The sequence below is a fragment of the Ornithodoros turicata genome, chromosome 10, assembly GCF_037126465.1.
Source record: "Ornithodoros turicata isolate Travis chromosome 10, ASM3712646v1, whole genome shotgun sequence".
Taxonomy (NCBI): domain Eukaryota; kingdom Metazoa; phylum Arthropoda; class Arachnida; order Ixodida; family Argasidae; genus Ornithodoros; species Ornithodoros turicata.
The window spans coordinates 25,881,298-25,900,762 of NC_088210.1; the positions used below are offsets into that span (position 1 = coordinate 25,881,298).

At 45.5% G+C, this 19,465-nt stretch overlaps 1 protein-coding gene and 1 long non-coding RNA gene across 5 annotated transcripts in view; one reads left to right on the forward strand and one right to left on the reverse strand.

Moving 5' to 3' along the window:
• LOC135371263 (small conductance calcium-activated potassium channel protein 1-like) overlaps positions 1-19,465 on the forward strand; it is a 186,927-nt gene that overhangs the window by 40,187 nt on the left and 127,275 nt on the right. For all 3 annotated transcript variants that reach the window (XM_064605354.1, XM_064605352.1, XM_064605353.1), the window contains exon 2: positions 4,356-4,512. The gene's annotated coding sequence lies outside the window, so the exon portion shown is untranslated. The remainder of the gene's footprint in view (positions 1-4,355; positions 4,513-19,465) is intronic.
• Positions 1-19,465, reverse strand: part of LOC135371265 (uncharacterized) — a 108,785-nt gene that overhangs the window by 37,086 nt on the left and 52,234 nt on the right. The window contains exon 5 of one of the 2 annotated variants that reach the window (XR_010415546.1): positions 7,644-7,849. The exons of the other annotated variant lie outside the window; for it this stretch is intronic. This is a non-coding gene — a long non-coding RNA (uncharacterized LOC135371265). The remainder of the gene's footprint in view (positions 1-7,643; positions 7,850-19,465) is intronic. 2 annotated transcript variants of the gene reach the window in all.

A 19,465-nucleotide genomic window follows, 5' to 3' on the forward strand; every position in this document is an offset into this window, starting at 1 on the left:
GAGACGAGCACGAGCGTTGAAATATCCACCGCCGAATTTTGGGATGCAAATGAACCGAAACCCGGCGCGTCAGAAGCGCAGGGAGGACTGCACTTATTCCTCGCCAGAGGGCCACGTGCTCTGAAGCACGTGGGTGTTTTGGGAGCATTGGAGTGGGCGCTGATCTGCTGGCCCGACCAATCGCGTTGAGGCCCAGATACGCGGACGATGACGAAGGTCATGCTCTCCTGAGGCGCGCGGTCTTGGTTTCGACTCATTTGCATACAAATATTCAGCGATGGATGTTTCAACGCACGTGCTCGTTTGAGGATTTAAGAAAATAAAGAAAAAAAAAAAACAAGAACAGAAATACCATCAAGGAGGATTGTCTCCTATTCTGCTATCTCACTTTTCCCCAAAAATCCCTAATTAAAAAGCTAATTAATACTTTTTTTGGTACTTAGGTAGTTGTATACTCTTTTCGAGAGGGCGTATTTACGCTAAAAGATGTCCTATTTGCGCTAGTACGAACACCTACCATCGCCTTACTTCACAACAACGCTTCTCGTTGAAACCTCTGAGTGAAACCCCTTTATAAAAGGGCGTACGCCTTTTCGAGACACTTAACATAACTACACCTTTAAAAATGAGGGGCGGGGGGGGGGGGTAATGGCAGGACCGGCTCGCCGTTGTTGTCCACCCAGAAGTGGGCGTCGTCACGACTATAGTAAAAAAGAAAAAGATGGATGGAGGATAGAGGGTGAAGGGTGGAGATACGTAGAGGGTGCATGAGCTCGTCGGAAAGAGAATGTGGTTTGCCACACAGCACGCTCCTAGCCAACCACCATCCCGAATGACAACGTTCTCGCCACTGATTTGTTGAAAACGGGAGGTGGAGCCTATTTTGTGGCCATTATGCACGTGCATAACGCGTCGACAATGGATGATGGTTGACTAGGAGCGTGCTATGTGGTGAAGCTCATTTTTCCCTACCACGGAAATAAAACAAACTGGATGGAACAAATCATTTTAAAAGTGTACATAAGTGTCTCGAAAAGGCTTATAGCTGTATAACTGAACTTTGCAAAACGGCATCTATGCAGCGCTGATAGCTCTTTTTATATAGAATCTATAACTAATAAAAAAATCATGTATACGATATCTACAATACAATACGTATACCTACATATTATACTTCTGAGCGGGTAACACAGGGAATGGATAATATGTAGGTATACGTATTGTATTATTGATATAATATAAATGATTTCTTTATAGGTTCTATATAAAAAAGCTATGAGCGCTGCATAGATGGCGTTTCGGAAAGTTCAGTTATACGGCTAGGCCTTTTGGGAACACTTATGTAGTTACGTTATCATTGGGTTGAAATGGCTTTGAAATGCTCACCAGCGTTCGTTTAGGCGCCATTGCAACTTCTCTCTCCACAAATGCTATGGACGGACCTACACGACTGCCGGACGGTGATGGCCCGTATAAAAAGATATCGTTTGAATGCAGGGTTACTTTCTGGCCAGAGGAACATTGATAGATAATCCTTTTTTTGTCCTTACTAATGAGAAAATAACCCTCTATAGAACAGAACATACAATGAAAGCAAATGATTGACTATACGACTCTCTCGGAGATCTAACACTTTCGATCCAACTATCTTTCATGCGCCGGCAAACTGTCGACTAATGGCTTTAGCAGCGTACATCATTTTCTGGTCGGTTAACGGGCCACTATGCGAACACCATCGGAATTAGCGGGCCGCAAAAGCGGGCCTCCCTTTGATCTACGCCCATTGCGCACTTGAGAGCCCTGCGATGTAGAGGTCTCGCTCCAGTATAAGGGCTAATCGCAAATAATAGGTCTCTCTGCGGCGTGCCGGCGCCTTTATTAGCGGACAGATGTCATTATACGTAGGGCTTTCACCTGGACAACGTCATGAAATGCGGACGTCCTATAACATTTCTTTGACACTCGGCTGTCCTCATGAACTGTGTCGACATCCGGGACACCCATGAAAGCAGTTGTGGAGTGTCGCTATTTTTGCGATCGTTACTATGGGAACAGTCAGGCTACGTCAGGAGGAGATATTAACGGGACAAAAATAGCGATAACTTTGACAGGAAAATTATTGTGGATCCGTATTTTCCCCAATGTACTGCACTGGGGGGAGCTGTTAAAATGGCGCTACATAATAAATCTGATGCCCACTTATTAGGGCTGTGCGTATAGTTATATAGCCGAGACGAATACGAAGCAAATACTTATATAACCGAACCGAACACACATGGAGCATTGTACACAACACATGTGCGCGTTATGTACGCACTCTCGAAAATGAACTTCACCACATAGCACGAAATCTAGCCAACCATGATTCCGAATGATATCATTCTGTGTTCTTATTTGTCGAACATGGGAGGTGGCGCCTAACTGGGACACATTGTGCTTGTCCCAGATAGGCTCCTCCCCCTGTTTTGAACGAATCATGACACAGAATGATATCATTCGGAATGGTGGTTGGCTAGAAGCGTGCTATGTGGTGAAGTTCTATTTTGACGGTGTAGACAACCCTCATCCCGAATGACGACGTTCTCGCCCCTGATTTGTTGAAAACGTGAGGCATACGCCTTTTTGTGACACTTGTGCAGAAATGTTAATTGTCACAAAAAGTCGTACGCCCCTCGCTTTCCACATATCAAGAGAGATAGAGGTATCACTCTGTGCAATGGTTGGCCTTCAGCGTGCTATGTGGTAAAGCTTTGTTTTAAGAGTGTACACTCTCAAAAATGAACTTCACCACATAGCACGATCCTAGACCATCATCTCGAATGACAACGTTCTCGCCCCTGATTTGTTGAAAAAGGGAGGTGGAGCCTATCTGGGACAGATTATCTTGTCCCAGATAGGCGCCTCCCCCCTGTTTCGAACAAATCATGACACAGGGTGATATCAATTCGGTATGATGGTTGGCTAGGAGTGTGCTGTGCGGTAAAGTTCCCTTGGAAGTCGGCCCAGGACGCACATTCCCCTCGGAGCGTTAGTCGTGACGTTGCCCATCTGTGTTAGGTCAACAACGGCGAGCTCTTTCACTGGCACCACCACCACCACCACCATCACAACCACCACCTGTGCTTTTACAGCGTACCATTTATTGTAAATAAGCACAGCCGAGCGCATGTACAAGCAAAGTTAACTGGAGACAAACGTACGTCGTGTTAAAACAGGATGGAGCAATCAGAGGCGCTGTTTAGCATAACGACTCTTCATGGAACAACGGCTCGGTTCTTAAAAGCAAAAGAACTTGCGAAAAATTCGGTGGAACGAATTGACTTGCATAATTTACGCTTCGCCTGCCTGAATAATGCATCTGAGTTCGAGCTTAAATGCGTGCTTGGTTTCCATTGTACGCATTAATTTCCTTGCTCATCGGTTGGGTTCGCGTGCGACACAGAACAACGTCTGTTCAGCTTCGACTTTCTCGCTCCGCTATGACCCCAACAACACCGAGTATCCCCTGGATGTATACGAATAATGCCCTAAAAAATTCGTACGTCCGATGGATGTCCCTCAGATATCCGTCAGACGTACGAATCCGTTAGGACATTATTCGTACATCCAGAGGACATTAGGTGTTGTTGGGGGATACTAAACTGAAGAAATTTTCCCGTTGCTGCACTGTGGAACCGAGCTTCAGTGCTGTTTTTATAATTTATACTGCGATGCTGTCAGAACCATTACTTTCCATTGGCTCCAACACTCTAGAAACAGAACTTCACCGCAAAGCACGCTGTGCGCCAACCATTGCACGAATGATAGGGTTGTCGCTTCTGATTCGAGGAAAGGGGTGGGCGTACGCCTTTTTGTGATAATTTGGATATATGATAAAAAGGCGTACGCCCTCCTCTCTCCAGAAGCGATGACACTATCATTCGTGGCAATGGTTGGCGCACAGCGCGCTCTGCGGTGAAGTTCTGTTTTTAGAGTGAGTGGCGTGTCTATATCAGCCGACACACATTTTTAAAGGGTACATCGCTTTCCTATATATATATATTCCACAAAGGCACAGCTGGGTACTATCTACGCATTACACCTCGACATTTCATCGTGTTATGATATATGGCTTTTCTTGTTTTTTTTGCAACTATGGTTGGCATGAAATCCAGGTTCCCAGCTACAAACATTCTCTCAAATAACCGATCGTTTGGAACACCTGTTTGACAAATAACCTCCGACGGGCATGAAAAGAAAAATGACGCTGACTATGCCCATGGAGGGATAGTTTGATAAACGATTCGCACCATTGTTTAGCAGCGGTATTTCATGCTCTTTTTTTTCATACGTACGCCGTATTTTTTTATGTGCAGGGATTTCTCCGAGGCACGTTGTCATTTGGCTGCCGCGTACTTTGGAATCTCACCAGGCGGCAGCGGTTGGTCCTCTTGCGAAGATCTATCATCAGTTTTCCGAAGAGAGTACCCGTATGTAGCGAGGGATTCCAATGCGGCAAGACCCTTTCAAATGGTGAGTGTTACGAGACATTTCGTGTGATCGAAACCATCATTCCGGTAGATTGGCTATCGACCGGGTTGTACGGATTGAAATTTTTTTTTTCTTCTTCATCGTCGGCTGGTTGAAAACTGGCCATTTTCCAGGTACACACGCATCGCCCGTATTGGTGTTTGTGTGTGTAAGATGGATGGGCTTGTAATATGCATTGCGAGGAAAATTGTTGGCAAGGTATGTGGTTTATATGGGCGAGTCTGTGTGGGGACGTGCGTTGATATAGGCTATGGACAAGTGTTCATCATGCGGGCATGTACTATTACAAAGGACACCCTCTGAGGTCTCCGTGCGTCTAGTTTACTATCCCAAAGTCAGGATTCGTTGTGCGCTGTGCATTGAGGGCCATTGCTGCATTTTGTCTACGTTTTTTTTTTTTAACTTTTGCCTCGTCAGTCTCATTCGTTAGTTGTCCTCTGTTTCTTTTTTGGCGTGTTTCTTGGACATGGGACTTGTTATTTGTTCTACTTTTTCTACTTTTCCTTTCTATTTACGTGCTCTGGAGTAGCCTCTCCCGCCTTTGTCGAGACTCACATCTACATGTTTTTCTTTTTTTTTCGAGCAATCAATCAATCAACTATTATAGATTATAAATGAAGCACAAAGGAGAAAGACTCGTAACCGAGGTACACTCTTAAACATGAGGGGGAGTGGGGGTGTCGAAGTGGCTTGCCGTTTTTGGCCGCACTCAACTGGGCATCGTCACGTCTATAACAAAGAAGAAAACGAAATGGGGGGGGGGGGAGAGAAGAGAGTTGACGAGTTCAAAGTAAGGCATAGGCAGGATGAACGATACTGATGGAACGGAGGTGCACTGTATAGATGAGAGGTGCGCTAGAGTGGTCTTTCCGCGAGGCCCGTTCCTTGAACAACAACAACTTTATTTCGAGATGATGGATGGGGAGTTTCATCGCCTGGGGCGATGACCCCACTGCTGTTGGTGATGCGGGGAATGAAATAAGGAGCACCTTCACAATATGGATCGAAGTCCTATGGCATATCCAGAAAGGTGAAGAGAGCTTTGAGGGCAGAGCGTTGTTGGGCTGGATGTGGCCAGGGACAAAGAAATTGTGAGGGGGGAAAGAGAGGGGGCGAGAGGGGGGGAAAGAGGGGGCGAGAGTCCAGCTCGTGAAAGGATCCGGAGAGTACGGTTCGGGAAGGTTGATAGTGTCTTCAAGAAAACGCACAAGGATGCGAGTTTAAAAATGAACTTATCCGCATAGCACGCTCCTAACCAACCATAATCTGGAATGATATCGTTGTCTGCCCTGATTTGTTGAAAACGGGAGGCGTACGCCTTTTTTTTGTGGAACTTACGTTGTTCATAATTGTCGGGAAAAGGCGTACGCCTCCCGTTTTCAACGAGTCAGGGCGGATAACGATATCGTTCGAGATGGTTGTTGGCTAGGAGGGTGCTATGCGGTGAAGTTCATTTTTAAGAGTGCATGTACGCCTGCTGATCGTCCTGTAGACACATATCTAGACAGGCAGGAGGAAGGCAGACGTATTCTTCGCGTGTCTTTAAAAGTTGTTTCGACGCTTGTTCACATGTTAAGCCAAATAAATGTGAAATACAGCTGCATGCATCGATGCGAACGCGAATGCGCGCGAGAGGTCACGTGCTTACGACTACCATTGGCAACCGCCCTATAGCCCCCTCTCCCCTGACGTCAGAGTTTGACGTGCGACACATAGTAAATGAATTCTTTTTTTTTTCCCTCAGTATTCTGCCGTGCAGCACAACGCGTGAACCACATTTATTAAAGTATCGCGACCCCTTCAACGCAATAATGACTTTGCAATTAATTCGAGGAAGCGTGCAAGCAGTCCGGCAAACATCAGACCGAGAGGGAGAGAGAAGGCAGTATACCATTGATCTCTCCACCAGATGTCAGTGACACGTCGTGTCATTTACGAGTCCTTCGCTCTGCCGTTCCTTTGCGACGGCGGTCGCGCATTATTTCCGGGTTACGGCGAATAGGCGTAATATATGTTTCAATTATGCACGAGAAGCATTTCCCACTCTGATATAGACATAGGGTGCATTCCCCTGTCAGGGTTACGATTCGGAGTTTCGTTTAGAACCTCATTTCGGAGCCCCAATGTCTCCACTGTGCTACTGCAAATGACCGATTTTATGACGGCGACCAAAGGCGTTACGCCAGCGTGTGGTCCCAGTGCGTTGCCATGAAAACGAAAATATGGCGTTGTGTCGAGCCTTGATGTGGTTCGTATGTGGGCCTGAATTGAGCTTGCGATGGTTATGTCTATACATTTAATGCGGTTACGAGTGACTCCTTCAGAATGTCACTCCGCTTTTTTAACGGCGTTGAAAGCTCGTAGGTGAAGTATAGAATTCCTGTTCTGCTTCTTTTTTATTGCTTTTATGCTTTTTTTTTCTTTGCCGTAATTCGGGAAAGGCCTATCAATTAATCACTTTATGCCGATACTATATTTAGGGTGTATATTAATCGTTCTAGTAGTTGGCTATCAACTCTCGTCACTCTGAGAGCAAATCAAGTGGCAGAATTTCACGGAAGACCTTACTAAAGCTTTCAACTTTGAACCTTGAACTTTGAAGAACTTTGGTAGCTTCCTAGACGAATCGCTGAGAGTGTGATTTGCGTGGTGCGCGCGAAGAGGAGCTTACATTTGACGCCATCTATTTATAAACTATCTTAAAAAAGGTAGAACGTGCCTTATCGTTGGAAGCAACCCGCAAAAAAGCATTACCAGTGGGCTCTGCGCCACTTTTGACGAAGAAGAAGAACAACAACAAGAAGAACCCTCAAAAGTTCCACGGGAGCGCTTTCGAACGAAAGATAACGCCTAGAATGCCCACAGAACCGGAAACTAGCAAACGCCTTTCGCCGAGGAGCTTATCAGTGTTATCGCTGCAGTTCTCGAAGCACGCCGCATCAGCTTGTCAGCACATGGGATCCCGCCAGTGTTTGAAATGTCGCAATATGGAGCACACTCAAGCGGCTTGTCCGTCAAAACTGTAGAAACTCTTCAGAACACTTAGAACCACGAACGCTCTTGGCAAGCTTGATTGGGACGAGCCAACAAAGTTCATCAAGAGTCCGACCCACCTATCCTAGGCGTCGCACTAGGTTGGGTGCGAGTCCATCTGCGGCCTAAATCACCTGGAAAGCTGCGGGCAGCCCGGCAGTAGTGTCTACCAGTTCGCCTTGATGCCATGCTTGGGAAGTACCAGGGTATCTTCTCAGGTGAGTTGGGAACGCTGGAAGGTGAGAGCGCTCACATGTATCTGAAGCTGGGACCCACGTCGAAATTCCTGAAAGCAAGAAGCGCTTCATTTTCCACTACGAGTCGCTTTGGAAGAACTCAGTTGGAAAGTATGGTTATCATTACTCCTACAGAAAACAGCAATTGTGCTACACCGATACTGCATCTGAATAAGAGAGGCAAGACGAGAATCTGCGAAGAATGTAAGGCCACGTTGAACGCAGTTTCTGTACAGCGACGAGTTCCCTTTGCCAAAGGCAGACGAATTCCTATCTGTTCTTTTCGGTGAATAATCCTATTCCATACGGTAGACCTATGTAGAGCCTACCAGCAAATTGGAAGGGGACTATGAAGCCCGAGGTCATCTAACTTTCAACACTCATTAAGGGCTGACGCTGTAAATCGATTGCCACTCGAAGTGGCTACAGCTAGGATAACTTCGTCAACAGCACAGAGCAACTCGCTGTGAGGCAGATGTGTTAAAGTGGCTAGTCCCATAGCCCAGGTTTTTTTCCGATAACGGGTGTTTATTCCATTAGGTGTCGTGCGTAACGCTGGCATCAATAGGCGTCTGTCTGGAAATTTTGCCGCCTTAACGGCGAATTCGAAGTAGTAGTAAGCCGAATCACCTGACTAACACCCCATGTAAGCCAACATGAGTAAGAAGGTCGCCCACGCTACATTTACCGTGTATTCACACCACCACCTACTAGATTATAGCGACCATGTCATATGGACACCTTCCCATTGCCGCATTTGGAGGCTAGCGGTTGCGCTACTCATCGGCCCGGTTATTGCTTTCTCAATTGAACCTCTGTATGCAATAAGGGGATAAGTCGAAAAATCCCAAACAGAGAAAAGGGGCCTGATCTGATTGTCCGTCCCATTGACACACATGCATTTCCCGTTTTTCACCATGCTGTAGCGGGCCAACAAATCACAATAAAGTCCTAAATTTTCATTGGCAGGTGCATACTGGTATGTAGATGTAATTGCAGCAAAAGTAGTAAAAAGGGGATAAGTCGACTTATCCCCTTATTGCATACAGAGGTTCAGTTTTACAGTACTTTGTACCAGGGTGTCGAACCACAAAAAATACGGGTTCGGTTCGGGTTCGGGTTCGCGTTGCTTTGATGTCGTTCCGGTTCAGTTCCGGTTCGGCCACGCCAAAAATCGAACCGGTTCGCCGCCCCGAACCGGTTCGCGTACCGGTTCAACGCTTCCATTTTGTATGTTCCATAAAACTGCTTTTATCAGGAAATGCGTGGCTAATAGCTTGCTGCTGTTTTCTGCATTGGCGGTTTTAGCGGTCAGGTACTCCCTTTAGCGAGAGAAAGGAGAAATGGATGAACACTTATTGCAAATAGAGTCCACTCTGATGAAGCGGTGTAGTCCTGCTACTTTCTGTTCACAAAATATCTTTTTTCACACGCACAGTGCCAGCAAGATACACTTAAAGGAAGCCTAATAAGATGGACTGCGTTACATAGAGGACAGTACTTGCCGGCACGCTGCATTCGCAGCGTGCATCGATCTGAAACCGTACTGAAGCATGCCGAAAATAAGCCTGCCAGCCTTACTCTGTCCGAGCTCACAACAGTGTACTAGTTAATCCACAACACAAAGGCATTGTGTCACGACACAATTGCACTACAAAGAAGCAGAACTGGATTTACTTTTCAAACCACGACCAATCAAACAGGCACCGTTCTGCGTACGCTCCATCTCCACTTCTTATGTGTCTGATTTGTTTAATTTTTACTGCTCACGTGTAAAGGGACATGTTGGGCGCCTATATAGTCACATATTCGTGCTATAGAGCTACATAACTGGCCTACACTCTTAAAAATGAACTTCACCGCATAGCACGCTCCTAGCCAACCATAATCTCGAATGATATCGTTATCTGCCCCGATTTGTTAAAAACGGGGGGCGTACGCCTTTTTTGTGACACTTATGCTGTTCATAATTGTCACAAAAAAGGCGTACGCCTACCGTTTTCAACAAATCAGGGCAGATAACGATATCATTCGAGATTATGGTTGGCTAGGAGCGTGCTATGCGGTGAAGTTCACTTTTAAGAGTGTACTCCATTCCTGTTTCATTCGTCCGCGTGGCGCCTCGTCTCTGAAGAGTAGGCGCCGCAGCACGTGCGTGGGGCGCTAGCCGCGGCGCTCACAAGGACAACTGCACTTCACCGTGTTAGAAAGACGCTGCAAATATACTTACTATACGTCCTCGTTTGACTGCTAGGTAGTGTCTTGGCTGTGTTGTATGTTGTGTGTTGTTACCGTCAATAAATTTTCTTATGACGACATTTCCGACATCCATGATATGGACGCGTAATGATGATACCAATGTGTCTTCGTTCAGGGATTGAGAGAAACTCTGATGCTGACTTCTTTTATGTTCGAACCGATTTGTTGTGAACCGGTTACCGCTATTATTTTTTACGGTTCTGCTCCGGTTCAGGTTCAACTGTGTCATGAAAATTTCGGTTCGGGTTCAGGTTCGGTTCCGGCAAAAATAACGATTCGCGTACGGTTTTCGGTTCGGGGTCGTGTTTGGTTCGACACCCTGCTTTGTACTTAAGCTTACCTTAGTATTTTTGTACAAGCGCTAGATGTCTCTTGAGAGACGCTTCTTTCTAAAGTTGATTATCATCATCATTCTACGCGTTTTCAGACGAGCTGTTGCTGTTGTCTGCTACGGTAGTGGTACGTCCGCTTCTGCGCGTTCCAAATTCAAATTTCCATTGCCCAATCATGATCTACATCTCACGGGCCGATGAGTAGCGCCCCTAGCGGATCGTGCGGACGGGCTCCTCATAGGGGTTGCAGATTATGACATGGTGGTTATGTAGGTCGTGATTCACACTAGCGATATTCCTCATTATGCTCCAGCTGAAGGTGCGAACAACACGTCCTGTCTTTCTGCTGTCACGTGAGCGCGAGCGCTCAACCAACGCTACCTAGATACAGAAGGCCTGCTCATTGCCTCCTCTCCCTCCTTCGATTAAAAGTCAGGATTCGTCTGCTACTGCGATTCACCATACAGCGAATTCAGGAACCCGCAAATGATTGCAGCTCACCTAGAACTTGCAGACCTAAATATTTAGACAAGAAGTGCAAGACGCTTTCCAGAAAATCGGTTTTGAGAAAGATTGAGACCTTTTTGGGCTTCATTTTCAGGTTTTCCTAGTTAGTACGCGGGGACGTTCAATCAGTTAAATCACAACTCGCAGACGACGGTGGTTCGTCTTCATGTCCACGACCGCTGAAAGCACGCTCGTGATTGGCTACCGCCGTTGAAAAAACGATCCTCATTGGCTGGCTCTTAATTGTTACGTCATGGCGACGAGTAAGCAGGCTTTCCCTATCTAGGTGGTGTTGGCTCAACATCCAGTCTCCACGTGCGCTGCTAACCGTTTGGAATGCCCTGCGCCACAGCCACAAGGTATTCCGTAGCAGACGACAGGAAAAGACGCTGACGGTGTCGTCTGCTAAGTGTCGTCTGCTAAGTTTGCAATACGCCACTCCCGATATTCGGGCATCGTGTGAATACTCAACATAAAACCGGGCGGAACTTCTGCTCCGTGAGCAGTTTTTTTTTTTTTTTTTTGCCTTTGCTTCCACTAGAACCTCCCGTGAGCATGTCGCTCGTGTGAACACACGGTTAGAGAACCAGAAACTTCCTAAATCGCCGCTGCTGTTTGCACCGATACTGCTTCTGAGGCTTACGGAACAACACAATTGTATTTATGTCACCGTACACGCATGTGTGGCACTTCCAATATCCGGTTCCGTGCGTCTTTCGATTGATTAATTCGCTATCTGCTCGCCTATCCAACAGAACCGCCGTCCTACCTGGCTGACTTTTCCTGCGAAAATAAATAGATTCCCCCACCCTCGCGCGGAAAAATAAAGTTTAATAACGTACAGGTGTCCCACGCGCGAGCGAGCGCTTTCTAAAGCCTCCCTAATGACGCGCCCCGGCACCATCCGATCGAAAAATGAGCGAAACGCTGCCAACAGTTGAGATAGGGAGTGGCACGGCGATATGAACGCAGGGTGCTGTCCATCATTCGAAGGCGTTAATTAAAATTGGACCCCTGTAGACCGTCGGTAACTCTTGTCTGAGCACTAACACAGCGGGAGCGAGTCAATATATCTGGGCAGAATCATTGCACCTGCGTGATTCTAGAGCAGCGGCATCCACTGCGCGCGCCGCTTGAAGGTGTGTTCAAAGTCGGGAGTGAATGAGGGCTGCGGACGGCAGTCGATGGGGAAGCAGCGTACGAGCCGTTTCTTAAGGACAAAGTATTTGAAGAGATACAGATCGAAAACAGCCGTGATATACTCTACATTAGATGTCGATGTTGTGGCAGAACCTTCGCAATGTCTTTCTCTTTTGTTCGGTACCTGAAGATTTAGGTTTGGCAGAACATACAAACAGACGAAGACAACACAAGCGTGGAGCCTGGTACAGCTCCTGTTAACCTTAATAGCAGCACTGAAAAAAAAAAAAGAAAAATAAATCAATCTAATTTCCCAGCGCGATAACAGCCACCCTTGGGGCACTGGGGGAAAGTGAGCAAAATCCTTGCATTAAACTAACAAAATAGTTTTGTTCCATATGGCCCCAAGTGTCTTTTTTTTTTTTTTTTCAGTGTTATTATTAAGGTTGACCGGAGCTGTACCTGAGAACGTGTAAGGTTGAGATATATGGCAGTCGTCCGCCGGTGACTGGCCTTTTTGAATGACTGTTAGTTTAAATGTTCCATGATTAACTAAGCATTAGGTGGTATTTTTGTAGTTTTCGCACATTGCTCACGCTCAGTTTTTGCAAGAGCTAGCCTGCTTTTATGGCACATTATCAACGAAACTCCATATCTTTCCTTTCTTCCCCGGCAACTTCGCCCTTGTAACTCCAAGGGGACTCCCAAACAGCACAATATCTTGGCCCAATGTTGACCCAATATTGGGCCTAGATGTTGTGCTGCTTGAGTAGGCAGTATAACTGCGTATTCGTTTCACGATATTTCCCATTTTGATGTGGGTTTCATGTCTGTAAGCCCAGAGCTGTGGCTATGTGTGTACTTCATCGAACAGTTTCGCGAAATCGATTTGGATAATCAGTAATTTGCGCATGAGCAATCAACGCGATTGAAACGCCCCCATGAATATTCATAAATATTTGCCGTTCCGCGTTACCTTATTTATGGTTCCCCTCAATAGCGTACGTAGTAACGATCTGCAGACGTTCTATAATAACATCCGCTTTTCCTTTCTTTTGTTCTTAATAAACATATACCCCCCGCCGATGTTTTAATTTGGTGCTTCCCCTACTGCCCTCCGCAACATTTTTCCTCTTCGAGATGGTGACACAATGTTGACGCTGGCGGTATGTTTATGTGGAGGACTCTGCTAAGTACGAAAGATAACAAACGGGGTAGAGCTTTACAAAATTCTTTGCAAAGTCGTGTAGCGTCATCCTCAGAAAATCGTGTAGATCTCGAATCTTTCCCAAGCAATGGCGTCGTTAGCAACAGCTACAGAGTTGCAGACATATGTGGCAATGCACTAAGGTGCTCTGGAAAGGTTATTGGTTGCGAAGCGAGCGTGTATTTTTTACTACCCAGATGTAATGGTCTGGCAACGTTGATCAAACCGTAATTATTTACTTATCTAATGTGTACCCACGCCTCGGATTAAGACATTCTGTCGGTAGTCCTCTCCTTACAAATAATCATTTGTGGTCTTACACTGCACACAATGCACACCTGCACCTGCATGTCTCATGACTATATTGATTGATTGATAAAAAAGAAGAAAAACAAAAAACACACCATGACCATATCACTCTTAAAAATGGTAGTGGTGATGACGAACCGGCTTGCCGTTGTCGGCCTCACATTGGTGGGCTGCGTAACGACTGTAGCCAGGATGAGATGATATGGTGTGATAACAGATGAAGGAATGATGACGGCCGAAATTTAAGATTTAGTGCTGTCACTGCAGAGTTGCCGAGAAGTCCGAGCAGTACTTATAGCCTTTGAGCGAGGCCAGATTCCTGGAGAAAGTAGACGAGGCTGCGACTTTTGGAGTGTCTTTCCGTGAAAGAGCCCTTGGGATGTAGGGCATCATCTACCGTACAGTTCCTGCAATGGCCAAGGTATCTCTCCCGCACCGCAGCATATGCAGAGCAATGCAGTAGGATGTGCTCGATAGTTTCAATTTGCTGACAATGTATGCAGTTTGCGTTATCTATAGAGAGCCAATCTTGAATAATTGTGATTTAATGAAAGCGCTTCTTGTTCGCAACCTGAAGAGCAGAGTTTGTGTACTGCGGGAAAGTCCTCTTCAAAATAAACTTCACCACATAGCACGCAGCTAGTCAACCATCATCCCGGACGACATCGTTCTCTAACCTGATTTGTTGAAAACGGGAGGCGTACGCCTTTTTGTGACACTTGTGCAGAAATGTTTGTTGTCAAAAAAAAGGCGTACGCCTCGCGCTTTCCACAAATCAAGAGTGATAGAGGTATCACTCTGTGCAATGGTTGACCTTCAGCGTGCTATGTGGTGAAGCTTGTTTTAAGAGTGACAATAGATGCAGTACCGCGTTGACCTGCACTCTTAGAAATGAACTTCACCGCATAGCACGCTCCTAGCCAACCATAATCTCGAATGATATCGTTATATGCCCTGATTTGTTGAAAACGGGAGGCGTACGCCTTTTCTGTGACAATTATGAACAGCATAAATGTCACAAAAAAGGCGTACGCCTCCTGTTCTCAACAAATCAAGGCAGATAACGATATCGTTCGAGATGATGGTTGGCTAGGAATGTGCTATGCGGTGAAGTTCATTTTTAAGAGTGTGTTCGAATGTTTTCATTTTCCAATCCAACCCAATCCATGTCATTAGGAAGGGGGGGGGGGGGGCGTAAGCGGAAAACCACCGGAATGTCATCCACCAGTTAGCGTATCGGTAATGCCGCACGGCATGTCGGACACGTCGTCTTTGTGGATGTGGCGTAATCCTTAGCGTACCAGACAGAATGTCAGCTTTTTGTTTTGTCGCCGGCGCCCGCCATCACGTGAAAGCACGCCGCATAGGCGCCAATAGCCTATACGCATGTCCACATACTTTGCGTTTGTGCTCCTGCTGCTGTCCTCGGCGGCAACGACAAAGTACAGGAAAAATGGATGACCGAAGCGGCGCCTGCCTCACTGCTTTACAGAGTGGATTCTAATCTCGCTTATATGTTTGCATCATCAGCATTGTCCCCAGCAGGCTTTGTACCGTATACTGAAAAATTATTTACGTTACTGAGTGCCTGGTAGAAAAGTATATACGGGTAGACCTCAACTTGGAAAAGTATTTGAGTAGAATACTAAATGCTCATCAAAGTAACGCGTTACTAGCAAGTTACAATTTGTGAAGTTCACTGACGAACAAGTACAAACGAAGCTCTTCTCCGTGGACATCCGCCTGCTGACGTCGCTCGTACTTTTGTGTCATAAGTATTTGTAAGAATCCGAGATACTCTCAAAAGCATTTAAGTTAGAGGAACTTGAGTATGGTATATAAGGTGCGTATATGTCTAGCTGCGACCAGGAAGGCATGCAGCACAGCCAGGGTTGTTTGGATTTAATCCGCATGGATTTTATCCGGTGGATTTTTTTGGATTTGTTCCACACAATTTAACCCGGATTTTTTTTTAAAGATTTTGTCCAGATGCGATGTGAAGAAGACAATCTTAGTTCAGCGTTACACGGAAAAGTCCCACTTTGTTTTGTTGCTGTGGTGGCTGTTTACAAAAGCCGAGGTATGCGCAACATTAACTTCTAACTTTTTTTAGCTTTGTAACTTGACTTCTTTTTAACTTTTTTCCCGTTTTCTTAAACTTCCGCCCATTGGTAATTAGTCTCCTTGTAGATACATGCTCGCTTCCAGAGGATGTCCACCTGGCTGTATAGCTCAACTGCGAAAACGACATCTGCGCTGCTCTTAGAGCTGTCTTATAAAAATTCTGTAAAGGATAAAAATAAGCGCCCTGTATATCAAGCTGCAAAGTCGTTCCAAACAAGTAATTAATATATCTGGTTAGTTTATGTTCGAATATATATATATAGTGAAATAAAAACACCCACTTTACTTATCGCCCCTTCCCTCCAATACAAATAGCGCGAGCTCTGAATGAACGCAGGAAAATCATTTCAGATACAATCCTCTCCAATCCTATCCAACAATCCTATCCAATCGCTGCCTCCTACGGGACCCAGTGGCAGGACAGAGATACACGACCGGTGTTAAGTGAAATATATCGGGTGGACCAACCGCGGAGAAACTCAACTTCACCCAGGACCATTAGGCTCTATTTATAGTAATTTAATGGAGAGATGAGCACGTCGGACTAATGGCACTCCTCTATACAGCAACGCTGTTAATAAATGCGAATCATCTAAACTTAATCTAATTCTGAATTGACGCAATCAGAGTGGTCGATTTGATTAAAATCTTCTTTCTCGCACTACGCAAATGGACGGCTATAGGCTGACTCGTTTGTTGAGAACATGTCTGATTCTGTATTGTTTCAAATCGTCTATACTTTCGTATGCCTTGCGGCAAGGGAGCCATATATTCCGTACCTATTACTCTCTTCATGATGGGATGTAACTGAGGCTGAAACACACAAAGAGACGGAACACAACACAAGCGTCAAGTTTTTATGCGGCAGTCGTCGTGTTCCTCTCTTTGTGTGTTCCAAAATCAGAAACGTTACTTTCCACCATGAAGGGAGTAATACCCTACACTCTAAAAGCTGAACTTCACCGCATAGCACGCTGTGCGCCAACCATTGCCACGAATGATAGGGTTATCGCTTCTGATTCGAAGAGAGAGGTGGGCGTACGCCTTTTTGTGGCAATTTGGATATATGAAAATTCCCACAAAAAGGCGTACGCCCCCTCTCTCCTCGAATTAGAGCGATAATCTTATCATTCTTGGCAACGGTTGGAGCACAGCGTGCTATGCGGTGAAGCTCTGTTTTTAGAGTGTAGCCACACATTCTTAGAAATGAGCTTCACGGCATAGCACGTTCCTAGCCAATCATTATTTTGAATGATATCGTTATCTGCCCCGATTTATTGAAAACTGGAGGCGTACGCCTTTTTTGTTACACTTATGCTGTTCATAATTGTCACAAAAAGGGCGTACGCCCCCGTTTTCAACAAATCAGGGCATATAACGATATCATTCGAGATGATGGTTGGCTCAGAGCGTGCTATGCGGTGAAGTTCATTTTTAAGAGTGCACGGCAAACTTAATGCATCCAACGGAATGGCATTTGCTTCACCTCCAAACCAACCATCACCTCGAATGACATCGTTCACTCCCCTGATTTGTTGAAAACAGGTGGGGTACGCCTTTTCTGTTACAGTTATGTTCTGCATAATTGTCACACACACACAAAAAAAAAAAGGCGTACGCCTCCCGTTTTCAGCAAATCAGGGGAGAGAACGATGTCATTCGAGATGATGGTTGGTTAGGAGGTGAATTAAATACCATTCCATTTAATGCATTAAGTTTGCCGTGTGGTATAACAGGTCCGGAATATATGAAACTGTTGCTCTTCCATACTGTTCAGGAGGTGTCGCTGCCTCGCCCTTGTGTGGTTTGTATACATATATGAGTGCGTGTATGAGAAAAAAATGTAGAGAAAATGTAAAAAGAGTGAATGCTTGTCCCGTGAGCCAAATCAGGCCACACTCTTAAAAATGAACTTCGCCGCACAGCACGCTCCTAGCCAACCATCATCTCGAATGATATTGTTATCTGCTCTGATTATTTGAAAACGGTTTGAAAAAATTGTCACAGAAAAGGCGTACGCCTCCCGTTTTCAACAAATCGGGGCAGATAAAGATATCATTCCAGATGATGGTTGGCTAGGAACGTGCCATGTGGTGAAGTTCGTTTTTAAGAATGCACTTGGTAAGTCGTTGGAAAGCAGGTACCAGCGTAGCATAGTGGTAAGCGCACTGAGAGGCTAGCGCCAATTGAGAGGTGTGTGGTTCGATACCTGCAAGTGTCCTGCTTCTTTCGACGGCTCCCGTATTTCAATTACTCTGTCAAGTCATGCGCAATATGTGTCGACGGTCGTCCGCCACGTTGTATAGAGGGTATTTTAACGACAACTTTATTTCGAGATGATGATTTTTGATTGCGTGTTAGCGCCGCGAAGCAACTGTGGCTATTCGAGATGATGAATTGGGAGTTTCAATGAGGGTATTAACGATGTACAGGAGCGAGCTGTTTTTAATTTTTCATAATTTATCGAAAACAGATCTGGAAGCTGAAAAATTTTGGCACAGCTTTTTAGCACTCCACATATCATTGAGCGTCGGCAACTGACGTGACAGAGGCCCTTTTTACGGCTCGGAAGAAATACCAGACTTTATTGGGCAACCCTGTACTTCATTTTATTGCCACTAAACTTTATCGACGACTTCCGACGGCTGTCCATTTCATAATTGCGCGGAAGACGTTCCATCTCTCATCTCTGCGATGCTTCCAATGTGTGTGAGAGAGGAGCTTTTCACGCAGTAGTATATATCGAAGCGCGGGGCATGAAAGTAAAAGGGCCATTGCAGCATTGGTCGCGGTGTAGCTTAATGTCGCGGGAAAGATAAGGTCATAATGGGTGACCGTCGAGTCGTTATACCGTGGAAGTTGTTGAATCTGAATTGTCGCTAATTAACAGTGGCGATAAAAACAAGGAGGGGGGGGGTCTGTTTTTCTCAATTTTACAATAGAACATTACATTTTACGCTTCATCTCAGTTTATTACACCAGTCAGCTTGGAAGCTCTGCATAGTATAACTACGAACACATTCTCAGCAAACTTCTATATCTCGACCTTATCTCATCGTAGAAATCTTCGTGACTGTTATTTCTTGTATAACAACAACAACCAATACAGTGATGATGATGAATGGAGAAATTGTACATGATGTACACGCCATCGTTGATTCTCCTGACTTGACTGTCAAGCGTTATCTTTTTTTTTTAAAATATATCCTCACTCTTTTTTCAAGCTTAATCCTATCAACCGTTCCTTGTTAAGATAAGAGAGAGTTTTTGTGCATCGTACGCAATCGCCGTTGCGTACGTAATGAATAGCGTTGGTGGTTATGCGCACGCGCAAAACATAAAGAGAGCTTCGCGCATTGCGCAGAACCAGTACGCTATCCGTTACGTACGCAAAGGCGATAGCGTACGATGCATTAAAACTCTCTGATATTAAACAATGTGTCGCAGCACCACGCCATTATTTTCCTTTATCACATCACATCACCACGTCGTTGATATGCGTGTACGTGACACGTAATAGAGGAACGCACAGTATGCCAATGACAGGGCCTTGGTCGGTTGTTCAGGTGCAAAGAAAAGTAAACTTCTCCTTCGATATTTCCGCAATCCTTTCCTGAAATCTTTCAATTTTCTTGCAATTGTTGGGGTTTCCTTTGTAATGCAAAGTGGGCGTATAGCTGCGTGCCTCTTATAGAGCGCTCCTCAATTCTTATATGCGTGAGAATCCTGCCATGTGTGGTCAAAGGACACAGCTCGTTTCTGTGGGAATCGTCGCATACGCTCCTTTC